The sequence below is a fragment of the Anas acuta genome, chromosome 3, assembly GCF_963932015.1.
Source record: "Anas acuta chromosome 3, bAnaAcu1.1, whole genome shotgun sequence".
Taxonomy (NCBI): domain Eukaryota; kingdom Metazoa; phylum Chordata; class Aves; order Anseriformes; family Anatidae; genus Anas; species Anas acuta.
In genome coordinates, this window is record NC_088981.1 from 27,147,259 (window position 1) to 27,170,263 (window position 23,005).

At 37.4% G+C, this 23,005-nt stretch overlaps 1 protein-coding gene across 1 annotated transcript in view; it reads right to left on the reverse strand.

Moving 5' to 3' along the window:
• The window catches only part of GREM2 (gremlin 2, DAN family BMP antagonist), a 40,548-nt gene that overhangs the window by 16,310 nt on the left and 1,233 nt on the right, over positions 1-23,005 (reverse strand). The window lies entirely within an intron of this gene.

Consider the following 23,005-nt stretch of genomic DNA (forward strand, 5'->3'; position numbering starts at 1 on the left):
GAAGCAACAAGGGAGAGTGATCAGCTGAAGAGGTTCAGCATATTACTTGTAATGGTTCTCCTAGCAGCAGCAAAAAATTGTGCCACCCTATCTGTAAACCAGTCAGTTGGCTCAGTAACTGAATGCAGTCTGCACCACTTGCCAGGGTGCATTTTAGTTGATCAGATCAAATAAGATCATCCCTGAAGTAAGATCATCCTAAGGAAAATCCATCACTCCATAGATTTGCTTTGCTTCCTACTGAATGATCATACACACAATTCACATAGTCATAAGTGATTTAGACCACTAGTACCAGCGACATTATCAAAATTGCTCTCTCACCAATGAATGTGGCTGTTTTCTAGACTTTTTCCCATGTGTTGGTTAAACAGAAGACTTACCAACTAAGTGGTGTGTAATATGGGATCAAGAGGGTTGGAATCTCAAATAATACTGGATGAAAAACATTTTAAGACACTATGAGACCTTGATACGATGAAAGACTCTATCTTCATGGTATACACAAATTGGAGAAAAAGTCAACTCTCCTGAGAGTTGGCAAAACCTGGCCTAGGTTTTCAATTCAGATCAGCTGAACTACTAGATTCTGACTTCATCCTTATGTTCCTTTTGGAGAAGGAGAGCAAGTGAGAAATAATTGGTTTTAAGATAATCTTGATGTGAAACTATTAAACTTTCAAAGGTCAAGAAGCCATTTCACAGAGTTAACATGAAACACCTTTTTGCCTCAGCAATGGTAAACCTCTAAAGAGGAGAGGAGAGGAGAGGAGAGGAGAGGAGAGGAGAGGAGAGGAGAGGAGAGGAGAGGAGAGGAGAGGAGAGGAGAGGAGAGGAGAGGAGAGGAGAGGAGAGGAGAGGAGAGGAGAGGAGAGGAGAGGAGAGGAGAGGAGAGGAGAGGAGAGGAGAGGAGAGGAGAGGAGAGGAGAGGAGAGGAGAGGAGAGGAGAGGAGAGGAGAGGAGAGGAGAGGAGAGGAGAGGAGAGGAGAGGAGAGGAGAGGAGAGGAGAGGAGAGGAGAGGAGAGGAGAGGAGAGGAAAAAGAATCAACTGAACCCTTGCAGCCAGCTAACACAATTCATGGAACATGATTTTCTTCAATGGGTCAAGAATAACCACAGCCCCATGGGATTTTTAATGCTTGTATTTTGAATGGAAGCTCAGTAAAGAAAAACAAGACTATGTTTCCTCTCTTCCCTTAGTTTCATAACAATAAATACCTTTTACTTTGGGTGACTAATTCAGCTGCCATACTTTTTTTTTTTTTTTTTTCCAACACAAAATTGCAGAGAAGCTCAGTGCAGATCAGACCAGTGATTTAAACAGCATAAAAATATGAATAATGTCAGAGCATAAAAGAGAAAGGGAAAAGCAATACGGAAAAACACTCTAAAAATTGCACCTACCGAAGACCAAATTAGCTCACCTGTCTGAACGTTTGCTAACTCAGCATAAAATGTATTATTTCTTGGAGGACACTGAGAAGCTCCTAATTAGCACAAAAGCTGAGGAATACTAATTGCCACTTGGCAAAACTCTTGTCATTAAAATACAGGACACGTTTGTGTGTGGGGGGTTCGTTTTTTTTTTTTTTTTCTCCCCACAATCAAATTCTTGTTTTACAGTATGACATAAAAGGCTACATGAGAACAAGTGCACAATTTCATATCTACATCCTTGATAGAAGGCTTAAGAGAAGGACCCTTAAGCTTATCTAAAATGAAAAAAAAAAAAAAAGTGGGAATTCATTATACCATACAGTTTAAGCAAAATATGCAATGTGATTAGAGAGCAGAACAGAAAAGCAAGCAAGACAGGCATATTTGAGTTTATAGAAACAGACCTCAGAAAATAAGCTACTGCGTGAATTTGTAGCATAAGTGTATAAAGACATAAAGAGTTCATCTAGATACCATGGTTTTAGCAAGGTCCTCTCTATGACTATTCTCCTCCCCTCCCCCCCTCCAAAAAAAAATTATATATATATATATATATATATATATTTACTTAAGGCTGCTTGCCAAATCCATGACAAATCATCTAACAGAAACCAGAGATGAGATTTGGACACACTAGAAATAGGTGACAGGGACATACTTGAATCAATACAAGCAATACAGAAAACTCCTGTTCTCACACCAACAAAGCCTCCAGTTTCATTTTGGGCTACAACATTGCTAACATATCTATACACCATCACCTCTTCAGGGTGCGCAGATGTACTGCTGGAAAGGTGGCAAAGCCATCTGTTATGATTCATGCAGAAGGCAGACAAATTCAGGAGCCACACACAAGCTCCCTGGCTGTCCTGCTTTGTCAGGCATATTTCACATGCATTCAACTGACACCACTGAGTAGAAGACGAACACCATTAACTACTGCCAGACATCCAGAAATTCAGGCAGAGGGGGCACAGCTACTTATTTCTCACACAACCAGCTCTGCAACAAGATCTTCCCCATTTATGAATATAACCTCAGAATTTCAGTACCCACGTGAACCAGAGGTAATTCAACTCACATCCTCCACACTGGGGGATGAAAAACTAAAAATCGCAGAAACAGGTAGAAGGAAAGAGCAGAGCACAATGAGCCATTACCCATACTTCCTGCTAAAGCTAGCTAATTAGGTAGGGAATAAAAATAAAATTCCTGGACCTAAAGGAATTTACAGAAATAGAGCCCACCACTATTTTTCTGTGATTAGTCTTTGTGATGTGGAGTACGTGGTCCTGATTTAAGCTCCCTGAATTTTATCATTCTAACATATTAAAATAGCCGTTTTTTCCCCATTTTTCTGAATCTAAATTAAAATAATCACACACCTAAAGAATGAAAACCTATGCTTTTTTTTTTTTCTCTTAATTTTACATTCTGATAAGAATACTTCAGAATGTGAGTTCAAATTCATATACTCAGCAGAACAGCAGAATTCCACTTTCAAGTAAAGTAATAGCACAGAGAAAACCCTGTGTTTGACCTTGAGAAATAACCAAAACAGCGATTAATGTCAGTTGGATATATTCCTAATTGTAACCTGTGCCCCTTTGAGATAAAGCTTAAATCATCTCATGCTGTCATATCCAGCTGGGGTGTAGTTTAATTAATTTAAACTGTGAGACATATAAGGTCCCCCTGCCCCTAGCCCCACTTGCACCACCTTCCCTCCACCCTCTCCTGCCTAGCGCATAAGCATGCATGCATACACACACACTCTCTCCTCAGTCACTCTGTGCCAGTACTAACAACCAAGCAGCCACACAGTCAGCAAGATAAGTTCGCTAATCCAGCTGACAACTTTTTTTGTTGTTGTTTTGCTGACCGGCTTTCCAGATGCCTACAAGATCAGTAGCGCCGCTGGGGCCCCTGTGCCAGGCTGCCTTCAACCAGCTGTGACACCACACCCTGATACTCCCTCCAAACTGGGGCCTGGGAATGGTGTCACCCAACCTACCTGTTTCAGGGTGGAGGAGGCTAAAGTAGCTGAAAGGGTGTGGCTGATAAAGGTGGCGTTGACTGACAGAGCTGCATGCTTTTGACTTCTGTATGGGATGCATGGTCTTTATGTCTAAACAGCGTGGTGGTAGGACTGCAGTCTGTACCACAGCAGTGTGAGAAAATAAAATGATGATGATGATGATGATGATGATGATGATAATAATAATAATAATAATAGAATGTGAAGGTTATATCATTTCCTAAATGGGCTTCAGCTATCTAACCACACTAATATCAGTCCGGATGCCCAAGGACATCTAATGTGTTTGCACAGGATGGCACATCAGAGACAGACCCTAATGGAGATGCATAGTCCTCCACAGTGGCCATCTGAAGCCAGGTGGTAAATGTAAGGTATTCAAATGGGCACAGGGCACAATTGCTGAGGTAAATGACTCTCTGCCAGAACCTCATTCTGCTAGAAAGGCACAAGGACTTGTATTTTGCAGCTAACAAACATTACAGCTCTTACTTACAACTAGATTTCCAGAAGAGGTATGTACCATTTAACTCAGTTCCTCAATAGATACAGGATTCTTAAAAAGAGGATCTTATATCTTATCTTGAAAATAAGCTCCACAATTATAGTGCAAAACTAAATCTTAAAGATGGAAGAAAAAACATGTAGTCTATCTGCTGCATGCTACTTTTTGACCTTTGAGTGTCTTACTTTGTAAGTTGAAAGGTTTCTTCCCCAAAGGCTTTGGAGTTTTAAGTGACTATACACAACCACTGGATAGACTGCATAGGAATAATCTACATGATATATGAAGTAATAAGGCTTTCTCCTTCGCTCTTTCTCCATTAATCACCTGCCATCCTCACCTTCCCTGCCCTAATACCACCCCTTGCTGGATTCTCCATGCCCAATCCAGAATCTACAATTGAGATGGTGAGCTGGTGAGATGGCTCTTCTTTTGTAAAGATGCTATATACCCATGCAATTCGCACTTTGCAAAATTGAACGCTCTTAAATTTAGGACAAAAGAAGGAAGGAAGGAAGGAAGGAAGGAAGGAAGGAAGGAAGGAAGGAAGGAAGGAAGGAAGGAAGGAAGGAAGGAAGGAAGGAAGGAAGGAAGGAAGGAAGGAAGGAAGGAAGGAAGGAAGGAAGGAAGGAAGGAAGGAAGGAAGAACAACAACAAAAAATGTGGCGTCATGAAAGAAGTTAGAGGCAAATAGTTTTCCACTCTCTTTCCAGGTAACAGATGAGCTAAAAAAGCTTATGAGACTGAAGAAATCTGCTGGTTAATGACCTGGAAAAAAAAAATCTATAAGAACTTAAAACACAATTTGAATGCAAACATTTGCCTAACCTCCCTTTCATAATAGAGCACCAGAACCATAACCAAAGTTGTTCACTTGTTCTGGTTATTGAATTTACAATGTGGATTCACATTTCTCCCTCATTGGGCAAAAGCATAAATTGTGCATACAGGTGACATGATAAGATATGAATGAGGATCCTAATGTATGAACAAGGGAGACAAAAGACATGTTTTACAGGAGAATTCATTCAAGAGAATGCTGAAACAGCATACGAGCAGTGCCTAAGATGAAGTCTTCAATGCCGAAGGGGCACCAGCTTGTATCTCTCTTGTCCAGTCAAAGGCCACACATACCACAATGATAGGCCATCCAAAGGGCACAGAACATGTGCATTAAGCTTCTCCCCTGTCACCAAACAAAGACATCTCGATTCTCCAAAAAAGGGAGGATTGTGTGTGCCACACAGGCTAATGTTTTTCAGCTAAAAATAGTTGGACATATGCATAAATATAATATATTTAATGGTCAACAGAGTGGGCCAAGCTCTTGTACAGATATGAATTCACACCATTTTAGTAATTTACTTTCTGATTAAGGGAATAGAGCCTTAAACTAGCACTAAAGAAGCTAAGCAAACACTTAATACATGTCCTGTATTAAGATCAGATCCAAAAGCCTGTTAGTTACCAGATATTAAAAGAAAAGAGTGATAACCCTACACAACGGAAAGTCATAAGCATCAGGGAACACACCCTACACACTTGTAATTAAAATTGAGGTGAAAATGTTATCATGGTTGAATAAATTTGCAGTTCTGGTCTGATGGTATTTAAATGGGGGAAAGCTGTCTACCATCTCAAATTTATTGATTTTCTTTCTAATCAATAACTTCATGTAATATTTATTCCTCTTAAATTAAGACTTAGTTTTTGTACTTCAATGACAGTCTGTTGCAACTTTTAATAAGTCAACTTCCATATATACATACCATGCTGTATATTGTTTTTATGTGCAGTCATGCCACTCACAGTGATGGTCACAGTCACCAACCAGCCTGTCCCAATATGTCTTATATTAGGACAAGGGACTCCTAATTACCTGGAAACTTAAATAATTAAATAGATAATTAACCCCAAAGCAGAAACTAACACTATTTATATGTAAATCTCTGGGGGAAAAAAAAGTCAAATCTATACCCACCATACTTTGATGGCCATCTTCCAAGAATGTAAAAGACAAACCAAGGTTTGATTTTTGGATTCAAAATATGACTGCACAAGTGCATGCAGAAAAGTAACAGGCTATATGCCAGTTCTGGGCACCATGATTCAGGAAGAACATGAAAATTTCTAGGGGCAGGGCAGGGAAGAGAAATGAGACTTTTATAAACACAGAAATTATAACAATGTGGCAAGATTGCAGAAATCAGGGATTACAATGAAGCAAAGACAACAGGAGTGATGTTACTACTTTCCAAACACATAAAGGAAGGAGAAAAAAAATCTTTTTTACACTTCATGTATGCAAATGCAATAGTGCCTTAAAATATGATTTCAAACGATATTTCTATTAGCAAACCTTGTGATATACAGATAGGCAGGCAATGGAGTAGATTTGCTTAAATTTGTATACTCATCGTCAGAATTGTTAAGAAGAAAGTGATGCAAAAGGAGAAAAAAAAAATCACCGCATGTCCCAGGAATTAATTTAGATAAAATGAGTCCTAACAAGCAGAAGATGAGGTAGGTGACATCGGAGAGTCCCTTTAATTCCTTTTCAAGTAAATAAAGAGATATATTTGTAGGTATTATATAGAGTAATTATTGTGATCCAAATAACCAACTTTTGATACATTTTTGCCTAGTTTTCTATAATTTTTCCTGTCTTCCTAGACTTTTATGTTTCTTGATACTTATCAATAGAAAGAAAACATTGTTCTTTTTGCAGTACAGCCATAGAGGCATTTACTATGGGCTCACTAAACCATTACTAAAAGCCATCCTCATGGTTAATGCACTGAAATCTACTAGTTGTGAACCTACCAGGTTTATGATGCAGATATTATAAGACGTTTTCAGATCAAAGACAAATTGATTTATTTTGCTGCAGGCAGAATACTTAAAAATTTGTCTCTGACAATAGAGACCAAAACATTCTGGAGAATGCCTAGGGTTTTCCAAAATTTACATTATTTAGAGGAAGTGTTGCCCAGTTTATTTGTTGAAGGATAAGAATGCCATTTATAAATCATTAGCAAGTAAGTGTCTAAAGTATCCTTAAATATCCATAAAACACACATACACACAGGGTTTTTTTTTGTTTGTTTGTTTGTTTTAAAAAAAAAACACATTACAGTACTTGCAAGTGTTCAGAAGAGGCAAAAAAGGTGGTAGAAGGGCTGAAAGACATGTCCTGCGAGGAGATGCTAAGGTCACTGGGTTGTCCAGCCCGGAGAAAAGAAGGATGAGAGGTGGCCTCACTGCTCTCCGCAGCTTCCTGAGGAGGGGAAGTACAGAGGGTGGTGCTGGTCTCTGCTCCCTGATCATTAATGACAGGAGGACACTCAGGAACATCACAAAGCTGAACCAGGGGTGGTTCAGATTGGACATTAGGAAAAATTTCTTCACCATGAGGGTGGTCAAACACCGGAACAGGCTTCCTAGAGAGGTGGTTGATGGCCTATGCCTGTCAGTGTTCAAGAGGCATTTGGATAATGCCTTCAATAACATGCTTTAACTTTTGATTAGCTCCAGAGTAGTCAAGCAGTTGAACTAGGTGATCTTTGAAGGTCCCTTCCACCTGAATATTCTAAACTATTCTGTTCTGTTAACTCTATTCTAAACCACATTTGAGGACTGATTTCAAGTCAAAACTGCTGAATTAGTTGGTGTGAATAGATGGTACCATAACTGAAGTACATGTACCTAACACCTGCTCCATCCTGGGGACCATGGCTGGGCACTGTGACACACCATGGTTCAGCCCTAGTGGTGTCACCATGGGAGCTTCCAGAATATTCCCCACTGGTGTCCGCTCACTGATTTGAACAAGACATGTTTGATGGTGGCCTTTGCAATTCACTGTTTGTCACTTAGAGCCTAGATGCTGCCACTGCATACCACTGGCTGCTCCATAGTTACTTTTGCCCGTTAGGCAGGTAAATAGGTGGGGGAATGGAGAAATGGCCACCTCCTCTCATTGTATTTCAGATAGCAAGAGAAGCACAAAGGGCAAAAACAATAGGTAAAGACCCCCGGCGAGAGCTGCTTGTCAAGCTGCGCACAGCTAACTTGGCTCACGTGTGCAGTTTGCTTTTGAGACATGGTCTACAAGGCACAGGATGTTTTTTCGCATGTAATTTGGTATGTAAAATGTTTCAGGAGCACTTTCATAACTCTCATCTGCTCTCAAATGTGGATGAGACAGGCATTAAATGATATATTGGAGTATGCTGGCATTAATAGTTTGATCCAAACTCCAGACATGGACACAATCATGTCCTCAGAGATGTGAGACAAACACACTGAAGTTTACACAGCCCAAAACATCTGTATTGTCCTCGTGACAGCAAACACCCAAATACCTCTCTGTTTGCAATACCTGTAATTAACAGGTGTGGAATAGTTTGTCAACAGTTGTCATCATGAAGCTATGATATTTGTTCTATAATCACAGTAATACCCTGTGAAGATGTATCCACTGTTGAACCCTCCCTTTCCCACAAAACCCAACAAATAAATAAATCAAGTTGTTCTCAAACTGACACTAAACACACACTGGAATTAAATTTCAGTTTCCCATCTGCCTTGTTTACTCTCCCCAAACTGAGATACATTTAGAAATTTGATTTGCTTCTTTTCCTAATTCCCTAAAATTAGCCTACAGAGTAGAGGCATCTCTTCAACATTTTTGTGAGGAACTCCTCCTTTACACAGGTATAGTCTAATATTTCTGAGTACACTATAGAGGTGAGGTGCTATTGCATTGTGTGGTTTCCTAAAAGCCAGGAAACTCATTCATCTACGCACAACTTCAAAAAAATAAAAGCTATTATTTAGTAACTGTACACAATTCTTCTAAGTAGTGTTGTTTCTCTGAGAAGACCATTGCTTCAGTATGTTTTTAAACCAATGCTATACTATATTATCTCATAACTTAAGGCAAAGTGATGATCAAGGGGTGACATTCTAACAAGAATTACATCCCTCATTTCCAAGGAATTGAAACAAAAAGAGTTTAATACAAGATGGAATCCTGAGATATATTATTACAGTAGAGCATAAGATCAAACTGCAAGAATTCCTGAAATACTAGGCAATACTGCAGTGTTTGCTACCAACAAGAAGCCCCCAACACACCTCTTCACTGTGCCCAGTAAGTTCATAAAAGAAAGGGTAGGAAAGATGGAGGGTTCTCTGTAAATACTTAGCTAAATATTATTTGCATGCATTTATAGCTTTCACATGATAAATATTGACTTTACTAAAGCAAGCAGAGAAAATAATATTTTACTTCAACAGATCCAGTAATTTTACTCCATTGGAATATTAATGCTGAAATCTTCAGGTTGAAAATACACAAACCAGGTAAAGATCTGTCTTTAGGTAGATTCTTTGATATCCACAGAGCTCATGTGGAAAAGAAAAGTACCACCACTAAAAATACCCAATTGGTCTGAAGTAACAAGAGGTGATTACAAACAAGTTACTGTGACAAGACAGATGAAAAAAAAAAAAAATATATATATATATATATTGCCAAAAAAATGTACCAAGAAGTAATTTGAAACAATAAATTAACAATATTTTTAGTCTTGTAATAAGTTGTGATTCCAGTACAAATTATCTTTCAATTCAGTATCACATTTCCTTTTTTTTTTTTGTAAATTTGAAATTGCATTTTAATTAATTAAACTTGTTCTGATTCAATTAATTAAACTTGATCTGTTAAAAAAAAAAAAAAAAAGAAAAGGATGAGGGAGAGGAAACTCCACAAACATTTGTCTTCTGTAATGCACCACATAAATCTAGACTAGTTAGCCCTAATCAAGGCTACAGGACTCCTTGGACACACAAGAGCACCAATAGCTGAACAGGTTCTGTAAACAATGGCTAAAAAGTTATCCCCTGAAAGTGCTTGTAAGGATGAACAACTAACCTCTTTTTAAATATGTACAGACTGGCACAATCACTCAGGAAGCTCAGGTGAATTCCATAAAGCCATGTATCTGCACACTCGTGTTTTCTTCAGTCAAATTCCTTTCCTCCTCCTTACACCAGTGCTATACAAGAACATGGGTCCAGGGATTCCTCTTGAGTGCAATTACATTGTGCCAAAAACATCATCATTAACATCTCGCTTGCTATCACCTCCTACCAGTGTTCAAGTGTATTCCATGTAGATCAATATCTGATTGACTATAGAGCTACAGCAGAACATCCCCCCACACACACTTTTTTATTTGTTACTAAAAAAAAAAAAAAAAAAAAAAATCTTTAACATTTTAGTGGTACAACTGCCATGGAAGCTAATATGAAAAGGTGAAAAGCAATGAAGTATAGTCAGAATCACCTTATACCCGACTGATTTACAACCCTGGCTTCAACCAAATTATGATCTGTCCTATAATGTTTCCTTTAGAGATGTCAGACCTTCTTAAGTCATTATGATCAATTTCAGCAATGGCAATAAATAATAGTCTATTTTTCTGAAGCTAATGGTAACTTTCCCACAATGTGTGCATTATTTGTGTGGTTCATAACACCAGTGCCTTTTTTGGTACAGGTTTGCTGCAAGGATTAAGTTTTTGACATTTGGCTGTAGCAGGCAAATCAAAGAAAAAAAGGCTGATGCTAATCTCTCTTCATGCACTACTAATACAGTATCAATGAAGAATCTAGTGTCTGTGTTGCTTTGTGTACACAGCTTCCAATCAAACTTCAGCCTTGTAAAATTAGTGTTTATACAGCAGTGTCTATCCTGTACTAAAATCATGTTCAGTGATCATCATTTGTAAAACCTCACAAGTACCTGGGAAATCCCAACAGCCTCCGAAAGGCTCACCAGCTCTGAACTATGACTTTCTGGCCACCAGCACCGGGGACCAGTGCTTGTGTGAGGGCTTTACTGCAGGTTGGGGGAGGGTGCAAAATGTGTCTAGCTGTACTTTAGATCTGATTACATCTTCTTATAGCTCTGAGGATTTTATCACCTTTAGTTCCAGAGTGTAACTTAACCTATGCATTCAGCCCTCATAATGATCCTCCCTAGCCTTCAGCTGCACCCTTTTCCTTACAGAGGGAAATTCTCAGCACATGCATCCAAAGATGGGAACATTAAGAAGTGTTCTGCAGCATTTCTCAATCTATCATCCATCTTTTTCCCTCAACACTTACCTTCCGCAAGGCTTGTCAAGTTCAGACTCAGTCAACCTAATCTATCTTCACAGCTTGACACACTGAATGAGAAACCTGCAAATTTCTTGATCATCTTTGTAATGCTGAGCAGAAGAAGTCTAAGTACTCTAAAATATAGGATTAAGGTGAATTGCCTAATATTAAGCAAAAGTTTGTGGCTCCATTTTACCAAACTAGTAACCGGACATTCTTTTTTGTAGAGTCATTTGACCTTCATAATAAGACAGTCTTCTGCATAGGGAAAATAGGTGGAAGGAAAGAAGGCAAAGGCTACTTTTATTCTCCACATATCTGAGCAGTGCCAGAGGTGACAGACACATTCAGATTCTCCATTAGTTACTCTGAGACTATGCTGAAACACTCAGAATAAAAACAAAAGGCTCTTTTCTTTAATTTATGCATGTGTCAAGGTTTTATTGCAAGTCAAAGGCATGCAAGGTTGGGCTAAATAAGCATATTTTAAGTAAAGAGTAAGCTGATATGAGAAGGTGATCCAGAGAGACAGGCAATGGTGCAGTTATTCTTGATTAGTTATTTTTTGAGTTGGGTAAAATAACTTAATCCTGTGAGAAAAAACAAAACAAAACTAAACTAAACTAACAACCAAAAAAAAAAAAAAGAGAAAGAGAAAATGGCTAAATACTTAACCTTTCTTTCCCCATGCTTCCAGCATGTCCTGGAGAGTAGACCAACAAGCAGGAGCAAACAAAATTTACAAATGTGCAACCCTCTTTGCAGACACCAATTACTGCTCTCTTAAGATTCAAAAACATGCTAAAACTTGTCTTTTCCATTTTCCCCTTCACATTTCTTCTACAGACCTCTAACTACAACTTTGTATCAGGGAAATTGTGTCATGCCACAAAATGATTTGAAGAGACACTGCTGTCTCAACATACCATGAAGATGACTAAATAGTGACAAAGTAAATCATCCCTCAAAGATAAGTCAATAGTGAATAAGTAATTTTATCTGTCAAGAATTAACATGCAATGAATACTTGGAAAGGTTACTCAACATAAAATCTGTTAGCAGTTAGACGTGAGTTCCCTCACACATGCTAACTAAGGAAGCCTGCAGAAGAATAGATCCTATTTGACTTCTTGATAAAAAACTTTAACAACAGCAAGTGGTATGTATAAACCTCTAGAAAAGGATTATGTTCTAAGAGATCGTTAGCTTACAGACAGACATCTTACAATAAAGACATACTTCTTAAGCATTTCTCAGGAAATGTGTTCGCTTTCCATTTAAAATATTTGAAATGACTAGTGAATGAGTGAGTTTATGATAAATAAAAAAATAGTTTTTGAAGAATAAAAAAAACTAGAGGTGGTTAAAAAATTGGTTGAATAAAAGAAATACTCAGAAACCATAAACTGTTTGGAATTTAACTAGCAATTAAAGCTGACAGACCACTTAAAAGCTTACCTTGCTTTTCACTTCTGTTACTATTTGCGTTTTTCTTTCTTTTTCTTTTTTTTTTTTTTTTTTTTCTGTTATGTAAAGGCATTAATCTGTTTGCATTTTTTTTCTTGAATATACTTTTCAAGTTCTTTTATATACTTCTAGCATGTCATCATGTCCTCCAGCATGTCCTACAAACTCTGTGAATGCATAGCTTATGATGTTTTAAAAATTCTATTTAATTAAAAGAAATTGGGAGTCCTGATAAAATGTGCAAGCTGCAGTTGTGTATCCTGAAATCTAGGCTGTAAGTATACATCACTTAATTTTTCCTATCTTCTTGAATAAATAGATCCTTCAAGGTTTCCCAGATAAGATATATTTTACATTACTTGGGCTATCCCAAGAATGTTTTTGCTGCTGTGTGCAATTAGAGCTGAAAGTGCATTTATCTTGCTATAAATAAGGTGACTCTTAAAGAATGAAGTTCAGAAGTGTTAATTTCAAATCTTTAGTGAAGATATCTTTGATAGGGTAACCCCACATCTCAAAGTAACTAATTTAGGTTCACTCAGATTTGAAATAAATTCTGACATTTATAATATATGAAAATTTGAAGAAAAAAAAGGTAGAAAATATGATAGAATAATTGCAGAATTATCTTGAAATTTTTATTATAAAACCTAAGTATTTACATAGCTGTTTTGAAAGTTACCATTTATGTATGATGTCAACTCAGAGCTACCTCTAAAACCACACTGAGCAGAAGTGTAACTTGATTGTTCAGAAACAATCCATGTATGGAATCACTCAGTTCTTTGGAAGCAAATCCTTTCTTTCCAACCATACATATGCTTAGTTAATACTGGTTCAAAAGAGAAAAGTGAAAAGAGAAAAATGCGAAGGCGATTAACTGTTGTCTCTTTCTTTTGCTACAGTAAAAAACATACTTTACAGATACCTTGAGTAAACCATGAACAAAAAATTTGGATACACAAGTTTAGAAATAATAACTAATGAAGATAGCAGAGCAATACACAATGGCAGATCTTCCTACTACATAGAAGGCATAGTTAGTAGTGCCCTTTTTTTTTAAGCATAAAAATATTTTTGCATTGTATTAAAGCACTGTTCCACTCCTCTGTAGAGCAATTAATTTAATCCAGTGTGTGCAAATTTGCATTAGAATTCACATCCTTATAGGCCTTGCAGTAAGGCAAACATCATTTGTTTTTTTTACATTTATACATACCTTCATGGCAACCTCTTTTACACACTATTCATATTCATATAGAGATATAACACTGTAATAAGCATTGTAATAGAAGAATTATAGCTTTTTTTTTTTTTAGTTTTAATTTACAGTAACAGTTTTTACAACCTATAAAGCAACCCATGAGGCCCATGAGTTCAAACAATGATTGCAATAGCCTTTGTCATTGTTCAGTATATAAAAGAGTGCTGGTTGTTGGGCTGTCTCTTCAATAGCAATCTCATTCGAGATCTTCCACACTCATCACCGAGCCTGTATACCTACCTGCTGCTTGAACTATACTAATGTCAATGAGCATTAATGGGGTTTTCTGGCTGCCATATTCTGCACTTAGCGTTGCCAGCTAGAGGACACAAAACGTTTTGAACACACGCAGCACAGTTTATAAGCCAGTTTCACATAGATTTTGATTGTAGCATTTAGATTGTACCATTGCACCTGTCTTTGTGACAGGTGTATCAAAGAAAGTTTATAGCAGAATTAAGAAACAACCAAGTGCCTAGGAGCAGAGACAAGGGCAGAATGACCACTTCAACACAAGTTTAGACTTTCGCCTGCCTAAAGTGACACCATAGCCATAGGCATCATAACAAGGAAGCAATACTCCTTGGACCATTAATGCATTTAAGAGATGATTAGGTTTTGCCACCCTGAAAAAATTGGTCATGAGATGAAAGCAAAAGTCCATCACAGCAGATTCAGGAAAGGCTTAAAACTAGCAAGAAGACAGCACTTTAAAAAAATAAAAATGAATTGTGACTCTTATTTGAAAAAGTCCACCAGCATTGCTATCTGACTGATGTTAGCAGTTAGTATCATGCGTCAAAATGTTAACAAAGTTATAGTGGATTTTGATGAGTTACTTGAGGCATGGTAAAATAAGCTAGTTTTCAAATGTAGTTAGCACTTTTTAAGAAAAATGAAAAAATATCCTGGGGGATAAAAATCTCATTTGGAGTCCTTCATAACCAAAATATATTACAGTTCACTTTTATTGACTAATGAAGTGTCTCTTTAACTAATATAAAACAAACCATCCATATGCTTATATGACAATAAAAATAGATTCTTAGGATTTTTTTTCTGTTGTCCTGTAAACAGTAAAAATAAACAGAAAGCCAAGATAAATACAGTGAAAAATATGTTTCAATATTCTCAACTGATACAGCTAAATTTCAGTGTGAGGGGAAAGAAACAACAAGTACTCCATTAGCACCCCAAATGCCCTATATTTTACACGTTCAGAAAAAGTTAACAGCTTAAGTCAATCATGTTTGACCACTATACAGTTATTTATACGATTAAATGAAGCTGGCGTCCGAGTGGGGAGATGAACTGGCAACTTGCCGCAGCCTTGAATTACAATTTGTATATAATAGAGCAAACTGCAAGCGCTCTGATTGTAGCATATCTATATGGATGAAGCTAAGCAGAAGAGCTCAAATAGGCAACATTTTGATTTGATTAACGATAAAGCAAGATAAAGATTTCTTCAGTATTCAGGTGAAGTTGCCCAGGACAGACCTGAAGAAGAACTCGGGCCCCCCATGACCAGACTGTCAGCAGAGTTACATAGACAACTTTATCTCTTGAGACAGGAAACCCTTGTTACAGACTTCTCAGCCATGAGCCTGCAGTTCTGCTGTCTGAACAGAGCAGCTAAACCCAAAGTGAAAATTCCTGTTTTTGTTGGCAGTCTCAGAGGCTCCACAACATTGGACTGCACCATGGCCATCATTGCTATAGAGAGGCTCAGATCATAATGAAATAGCTGGGAAAGGTCATTTTCAGTGATTCTACAGTTTTTTAAAGATTATTTTACATGGGATAGGAACAAAGGAGAAATCAAATTGTTCCTTCTTAGAACAACTGTGTTGAACAGAACAAATGAGTTTTTTTCAGACTTGAATATTAGGGAGTAGATTAGCTATTCACAGTGCACGTTATATGAATGGCAGAAGCTAGTGTTTTGGGGGGACTTTACGGAGAACATACAAATCCATATATTTCATACAAAAGATAACAAAATATCCTTGCTTTTTAGGCTCTTTTGTAAAAAAAATATTATATATATATATAATAATAAAAAAAATAAAATATAAGCTGAGAGCAGCTTAGAAATAAGCTGATTTCCCTGTCTATCAAACAACTGTATTACTGCACAGCATGAACAGCTCACAGCAGTAGTTTCCATAACCAACAGTGCCTCTGTCCTACAGTTCCTACTAATTCCCTGTAAATTATGGGAAAAGTCCACTGGCCTTTTCTGGTTTTCAGAAATACAAAGCGATTCACTGACCACTTTTGCAAATGACACTTTGGAGGTGATTAAAACATTTACAATAGTAGCTTATGTATTGCATTGTGATTATGCATCCAGTTGATATGTCCTCCATATGTATGTCATTCATAGCAGAATTACTTCATTCTATTTTACTGATACAGAGCACTTGTGTACGTGTAAAAAGGCAGGTATCTGGTGACCTCTTAATATGTATTTAGGAATGGAAATTCATCCCTGTGGCCTTTTCTTTCTCCTGAATTCACTCTCTAGTTCAAACATTGGCCAAGGCACAAATAAACAAACATTAGTAAATACGAGACTGGACTACCATTGCTTCTCAATGGTAGTCTGCCAATATCAGATACGGATCCAGAGACATTGCTGGGTCTGCCTCTTCCAGAATAAATTTTCCAAGAAGCTACACCCTCATCTAGCTTGCTTAGATTCTGAAAATCACTGTTTATGACTGTGGCTATAATATTTGACCTACCTTAAAATGCCAGGAATCAAACCACAGACTTTGGAAAGCAACAGGATCCATAAGCTCCAGACTCGTCAGTTTGAGAGTCTATGGTATGAGAATCCCAGTTCTAAGCCACATTGATGGCTATGCCAGGATAACGCTTTGGATTCTGCAAATCACATCCATATTGTGAAGTCTTTCAAAGTCTGGCATAGTCTTAAATGGACAACAAATCTGTTTGTCGGATAAAGTCTGAACTGCTAAATAAATAGTGATAAGTTTCCTAATACTACTGGGCAGAGTGTTCCTGCAAGTATAATGTGTGTTTATCAATTTCCCACTGAGCTAGCGTTGACTTCCAAATTTCCTTTAATCCTATTATAGTAAACATAGTACGGCCCTCTGGCAAACAAGAGTAACATTCTTCCTGTAATATCATATCCTTTATTTAAAGAAACCTTAGAGATGTCCAGAAGAAAAAAAAAAAAAAAAAAAAAAAAAAGGCTTGACTTGGAATGACACAATAAAGTTGTTTCCAAAAAAGCTTAGGTTTTTATAAAATATTAGATTTAAAACAAAACAAAACAAACAACAACAACAAAAAAAGAAACAAGCAAACAAACAAAAAACCCACAAACAACACAAAACAAAACAAGATTATTTTTATAAAGGGTCAAGTGGCAATTTCTGATAGGTATTCAATAGAATGTTTGCAAGTATCATACTTTCAAACTCAGTTATCAAAACAATAACATAAAAATATTTTTACTGGAAGCAATCTACCTGAGCTGAAGGATAAAGCAACTGGCATTTTGGGTGTAGAATTTAGAAAATAATAAACTTTAGCTTGTGAAGGTATTTTTTCACTGCTCCATCAAGAAGAAAGAACATCAAGTGCAGAGAAGTGAAAAAAAAAAAAAAGTGGATAAAGAAAAACAAATGGATTTGTTATGGCACAAATTGCATTTAAAGCTTCTCTTCATTTGGGAGGAATTTATGGTAGACAAAAGTGGCATTTGTCTTACAGTTATTAATACAAACGAAAAGAAAAAAAAAATAGATCAAGCTGTTGAATAACATCCTGTAAAGTGAATGAAGGGACTTTGGAAATCTCAAATCAAGATAGCTTCAGATCACAGAAACTAGCTCATCTTCCAGCCATATGCACTTCTCTCCGTTGGCTCAGAGACATTATAGGAAAAGAGTCATCAGATATAACAAAAATAGCATACAATGGTGCTACTTTCAAATATTTTCTGTGAGTTTATAAAGCTTTACATTTTCCTAAAAATCAGTTTATGTTACATTTGAATGTTTATGTTACATCTTCAGTTTCAGATACCATTAAGAAGTCACAAGTTTGCGGCTATGATTTTACTTAAGGACCAGCCTCAATAAGGAGTAGAATAAATAAATCAACAATCTTGCCCTACCTACATAGAATCTAAGATGCTTATGATTTGTAAGTATTCACATTTAGGAATATCTGGGCAAAAGCTGTTCTCTCTGAAGTATTGGGCAAAGTTTCTACGGGCTTCATTAATGAAAAATATAGACCAAAGTCAACAAACATGCTTAGCATAAATCCATTGTGTGCCATTGTCTGAAAGGTGTCAGCCAAAGAACAAATTAAATAGAAATACAAATGATAGCCATCTCTCCCTTCATTAGGAGTTGTTACTGGATGTATCCATTAAGTCATGCAATAGTAACACAGAATATATTCACATATTTCCCATCTTCTCTGCTGTCAACTTCTTCTTGTTCCTAAGAAAGGACATTGAGCTCCAAATTATGTTGACGAAACAGAAACTGACAAACGATAGATGGTTCATAACAAAAAACATGCCTAGAGCAAGGAAGTCTGACATCTGAGAGCTGGGATGTTTTCATTTCGGATAGAAGCTCTGACCCACTATTTACACCCCTGTCCCAATCTCTCCCACATATTTTAGATGACTACTTTCCAGATGTTATCTGTATGGAGACTGGCCAGATTTATGGGCAGGATCCTGCTCAACTCTAGGCCAAACTAGTGTTTTGGCCTCACTGGAAATGAGATTAGGTTGGAGATTTGCACCAGGAAAAAACTGCAGTTTCTTGCCAGAAACAGTCGTGCAGAATTTTTACAATGCTGTTTATTTTTTGGTTAGCACTACTGTAGAACATCAGGCTATTTAGCGCTAGCATAACAGCACTTAAGCAGACTAATAGAATAGACTATACATGGCTGTAATCCATAACAAAACTGCATACAAATGAAGAAAGGCAGCTAGCTCACTCGTAGCACCAGCACAATAAAGCTTTCCATTCTAACAAGTGTTTGTACAAGGCACGGTCAATAATGCATTCTTCGTGAGTTGTAAAAATGTTGTTTCCAAGTTTTAAGAGAAGTTAAAAATTTAGGAAATTTTTAAGATTTATTGCTATTAAATCCACAGTCTGATGTTATATTTGTGCATTGCCCATCACACTTAATAAAAAATGTTTCCAAAATGAAATTTGGAGGGTAAATGATATATTTTCCTTTCCCAGTGTATTTTTGTTCTCCCACTTCCTTAATGCAAAATAGGCAGAAATGTAATCTTTATGAGACTTTTTGTATTTGAATGCATCACAACTTTAATTTCCTCTGATTTTTATTACAAATGAAAGTTTCTTCAAATACTCACTTCCTATACAGTTATGACTTTGAAACTGTCCAACATGGGAAAAATGTACCTTTTTGTTTCTATACAGAATCTTGTAGTGAAAACAGTAGCATGCATATTTCTATATACAAAATATATTTATGATATAATTCTATATGGCAATATAGCCTCTAAAACACTGACCTTCGTAAATCCCCTTTAATTTTATGACTAATCTAAAATACATGTATGTTGCTACAACTAGTATATGCTTTATAAAGACAACAATAACAGAAAAAAATATATATATGTGCAAAATGTCATAGATAAACATGGTTATAGTAACAAGAAAAAAAAAAAAAAGAATGTGAAAGGTAGATGCTGTAAGATGACTTTCTGAAAAAGGGCAGTTTATAACTAAAGTTTCCATGTTTGTATCACACTGGATATTGAAAGATGGACTGTCTTGTGTTTTACAGCAAGAAAGATTCTTAAGGTCTGTTTCCCTTTCTGAAGCAGGCTTCAAAAATCTTTTTTTTTTTTATAAAAGATTTTTTTTTATTTTTATTTTTTTTATAAAAGTCATAAAAGGCTTAATGCACTGAGAACAAAAAATACCATGTTTTCAAAGTGGCATATGCATAACCCAGATAACTCATCTTAAAATCTACTCTTCACCCCCCATAGCAGCTCTACTAAAATAAGGTTTGGAGTAGAAAACCTCTAGTAATAGAAATATAGTCATCTGAGAAACAATACAAAACAAAAACTCTTTTGTTTTTCAATTCATATTGCTCTGAATAGCACAACATTTTCTGCATTTTAAAAGCAGTTTGGAGCAGTCACAGTGTCACAGTGATGCAGAACAAGGAGGATATATATATATATATATATATATATATATATATATATATATATATATATATAATTCACGATGCACACATAAAACCCTATGACTTACATTATGAACCCCATGAATATGTGCATAAAACTGTAGTGTCAATAAAAGCTCAATTTTTGCAGGAATGAGAAACATCTTCTGCCATTGACTAAAAAGTATCTGAGCATTAATGGCTCTAATCATATATTTTCTAGTCAGAAATGTTTTCATACAAAATGTAATGGTTTACAGTTAACAAAATCTTATATATATATGTATATATATTTATAATATTTTTTCAGAATAACAGCAAACTAAAGAAAAACAAGAAAGTGCAAAAAAGTCAGCCAAGTCACCAAAGAAACAGAGAAGTGTTTTCGTCTTTAAAGTGAAAACTGCACACAAAGACGCTTTAGAGTGTTTTAATCAGAAGCTGTAAGTGGATGTTTCTGAACATCTATCTGGGGATCACATATTCCCACTTGCCTGGGACAACTGGACTGTACGGCCACACTCTCTTTCTCTTGATATGCTGGGGCACAGGAATGGCCAGAACAGGCTGCACCTTCTTCAAAGGGATGTTTCTGGTGTGTTATGGGAAATGTAGTCAGGCAAGATGCTGCACTCACAAAACACAGCGCTGCATTTCTAAATGACAGTTTTTACATTTCAAGCCAACATTTTTCACTGCTTCCAAATGAAATGAGGAACATAAACACAGCCTTGTAAACCTTCACACGCACCAGAGTATGGCCAATGGCAGGGAAGCAGACATAAAGAACCATCCGTTGTCTTTTTCTGAGCACAACTGTTGTGTTCACATTCATCAGGCAAGCACAAGGTTGTGTTATCTGAAGTTCTCACTCAAAAAAGTCTGCAATCACATAACAGACTATTAAACACACACAAAAAACAAATAAACATATAAACAAAAAGTCACAACTACCACCTATCCATCTTCTTTTAGAACTGAAATGTTCTCGGTGTGTTTTCATACAAGTAAGGCTGCCTCAGTTGGTTTCAGGGTCGTGCTCTCCCACAGAGCCAGAATGAGCTTCTCGGTAATACATCTGCAGGCAATGGTGCCAGGAGCAGGGAACAGCCAACACCCCAGGGAAAGATGGCTAGTGTCTGCTCCAAACTGTGCTGTGTATCAGCACTGCAAATTGACTACATCTATGTTAGCAAGCAGCACAGCCCAACAGGAACAGAAATATTGAGCAAAACAATTATGTGCAGGAGACTTTGTGTCAATGCTAAATGCATTTCCTAGGGTTTTAGTTCAGGCTGGCTCTGGTCTGGTCCCACGGACTGAATTTCCAGCAATGACTCAAGCACATCTTCCAGTTTAGATTCAGCCTAAAGGAATTCAGCTGGCCCACCATGAGGTATACGGAGATGGACAGTAAGTGGGAACAACTGTAAGATTGGCGTCAAAAGAGCACTCCTGATATGAACCACAACCCTAATATAAATGCACAACCACACCCATGAGCATCTGTGAGAGCGAAGTGAAAGAGCTTATTGTGCAGCTCTTGAAGAGACTCTTCAAGTGTCAGTAAATCTGCACGGCGACTTTGACTGCTTGGGTTCATACTTCTACATGCAGTACTACTAAACTTACATTGAAATAGTTCTAGCTCAAGCATCAGATTCTGGTAAACTGGAATTTTCCAGTTACCAAGGTTATCAAGAAAAATCACAGCAGGACTGAACTATTTATTACAAAAGGGGATGGCCCAGATCTACTTGATTTACACTTCCATAAACATTGACAAATGATGACTGAAACCCATCAGTTTCCACAGGACTGCACATATCTACATACCTCAGCTGGCAATTCAGATTATTTTTTACCCTCACCTGGCACTATGGAAAGAAACAAAAATCCCCTCAGTTCAATTCTTCAACTTCCTATGCATTTGTTCTATTACACTCTGAAAGTCATGTTTCATGACAGTCTATTTGAAAGACAAACAAAAAGCAAATAGATCAGCTAAACCAATCAGCTCAAAATCTGAAGTTAATGGCATTTATTTTCGTGCCACCCTTTCAGAGCCCCTTCTGATGCTTTTCACTTCCTTCACGCCACTTATCATCCTGCACAGGAGGTTGAGCAAACCTCGCTGTTACCAGATGCGCTTCCCCCCAAGCACCAGAGCTCTGTGTGCACAGTGGGCAGCGGGAGATGCAAGAAAGCAAAATGCTACCAGCTAAATCTGTCCCTCATTCCACAACACATTTAGCAAATAGGTCTGCCCTCTTCAGTTTCACAGTAATCACACAGTCTTTCAGAATTTAAGACTTTGCTGCCCTTCTTGGACAACGGCAGTTCATGGGGACTGTGCAAGAAAAGAGAGGTCCCTTGCTCTGAGCCTGGGTACTGAGACTGAACCCTGATTCCCAGTAATAACCAGACTTCTTGCTTCTGTTCAGTTATTTTGTTAAGGGTTCTTCTATCAAATCTTAGAACTGTATTGTTTCTCCTCAGTATTTGCAAAAGCCAGCCTGGAAATTATGCGCGAAGGTTAGCAAGTGAAGCATCTGTGTCAAAATATACCAGGCAGCTCATACTTCTTGGAGTTCAAGCAACAAATTAATTCCCTCACGAAGCACAGTATCTGTATTGTATCTACGCTGGCGGGAAGTAAGAACTCTGAAGTCACGCTGATTTCTCCCTGCTTTAGTGAGAAACAGCCTTGAAGCGGCCTGATAAGCAGCCTGCTAATTAGGGCTGTGCGCGGGCACTGCCCTGCCGCTTCTTGCACCTGTTGCCTGGTGATTCCCAGGAGGGCTGTGGGATTCCTGGCCTGGGGGTTTTCCTCGGGGGATGTCTGCCACTGCTGTGGTAAGATGGAAGCTCACCTGACAGTGGTCATTGGGCTTTCATT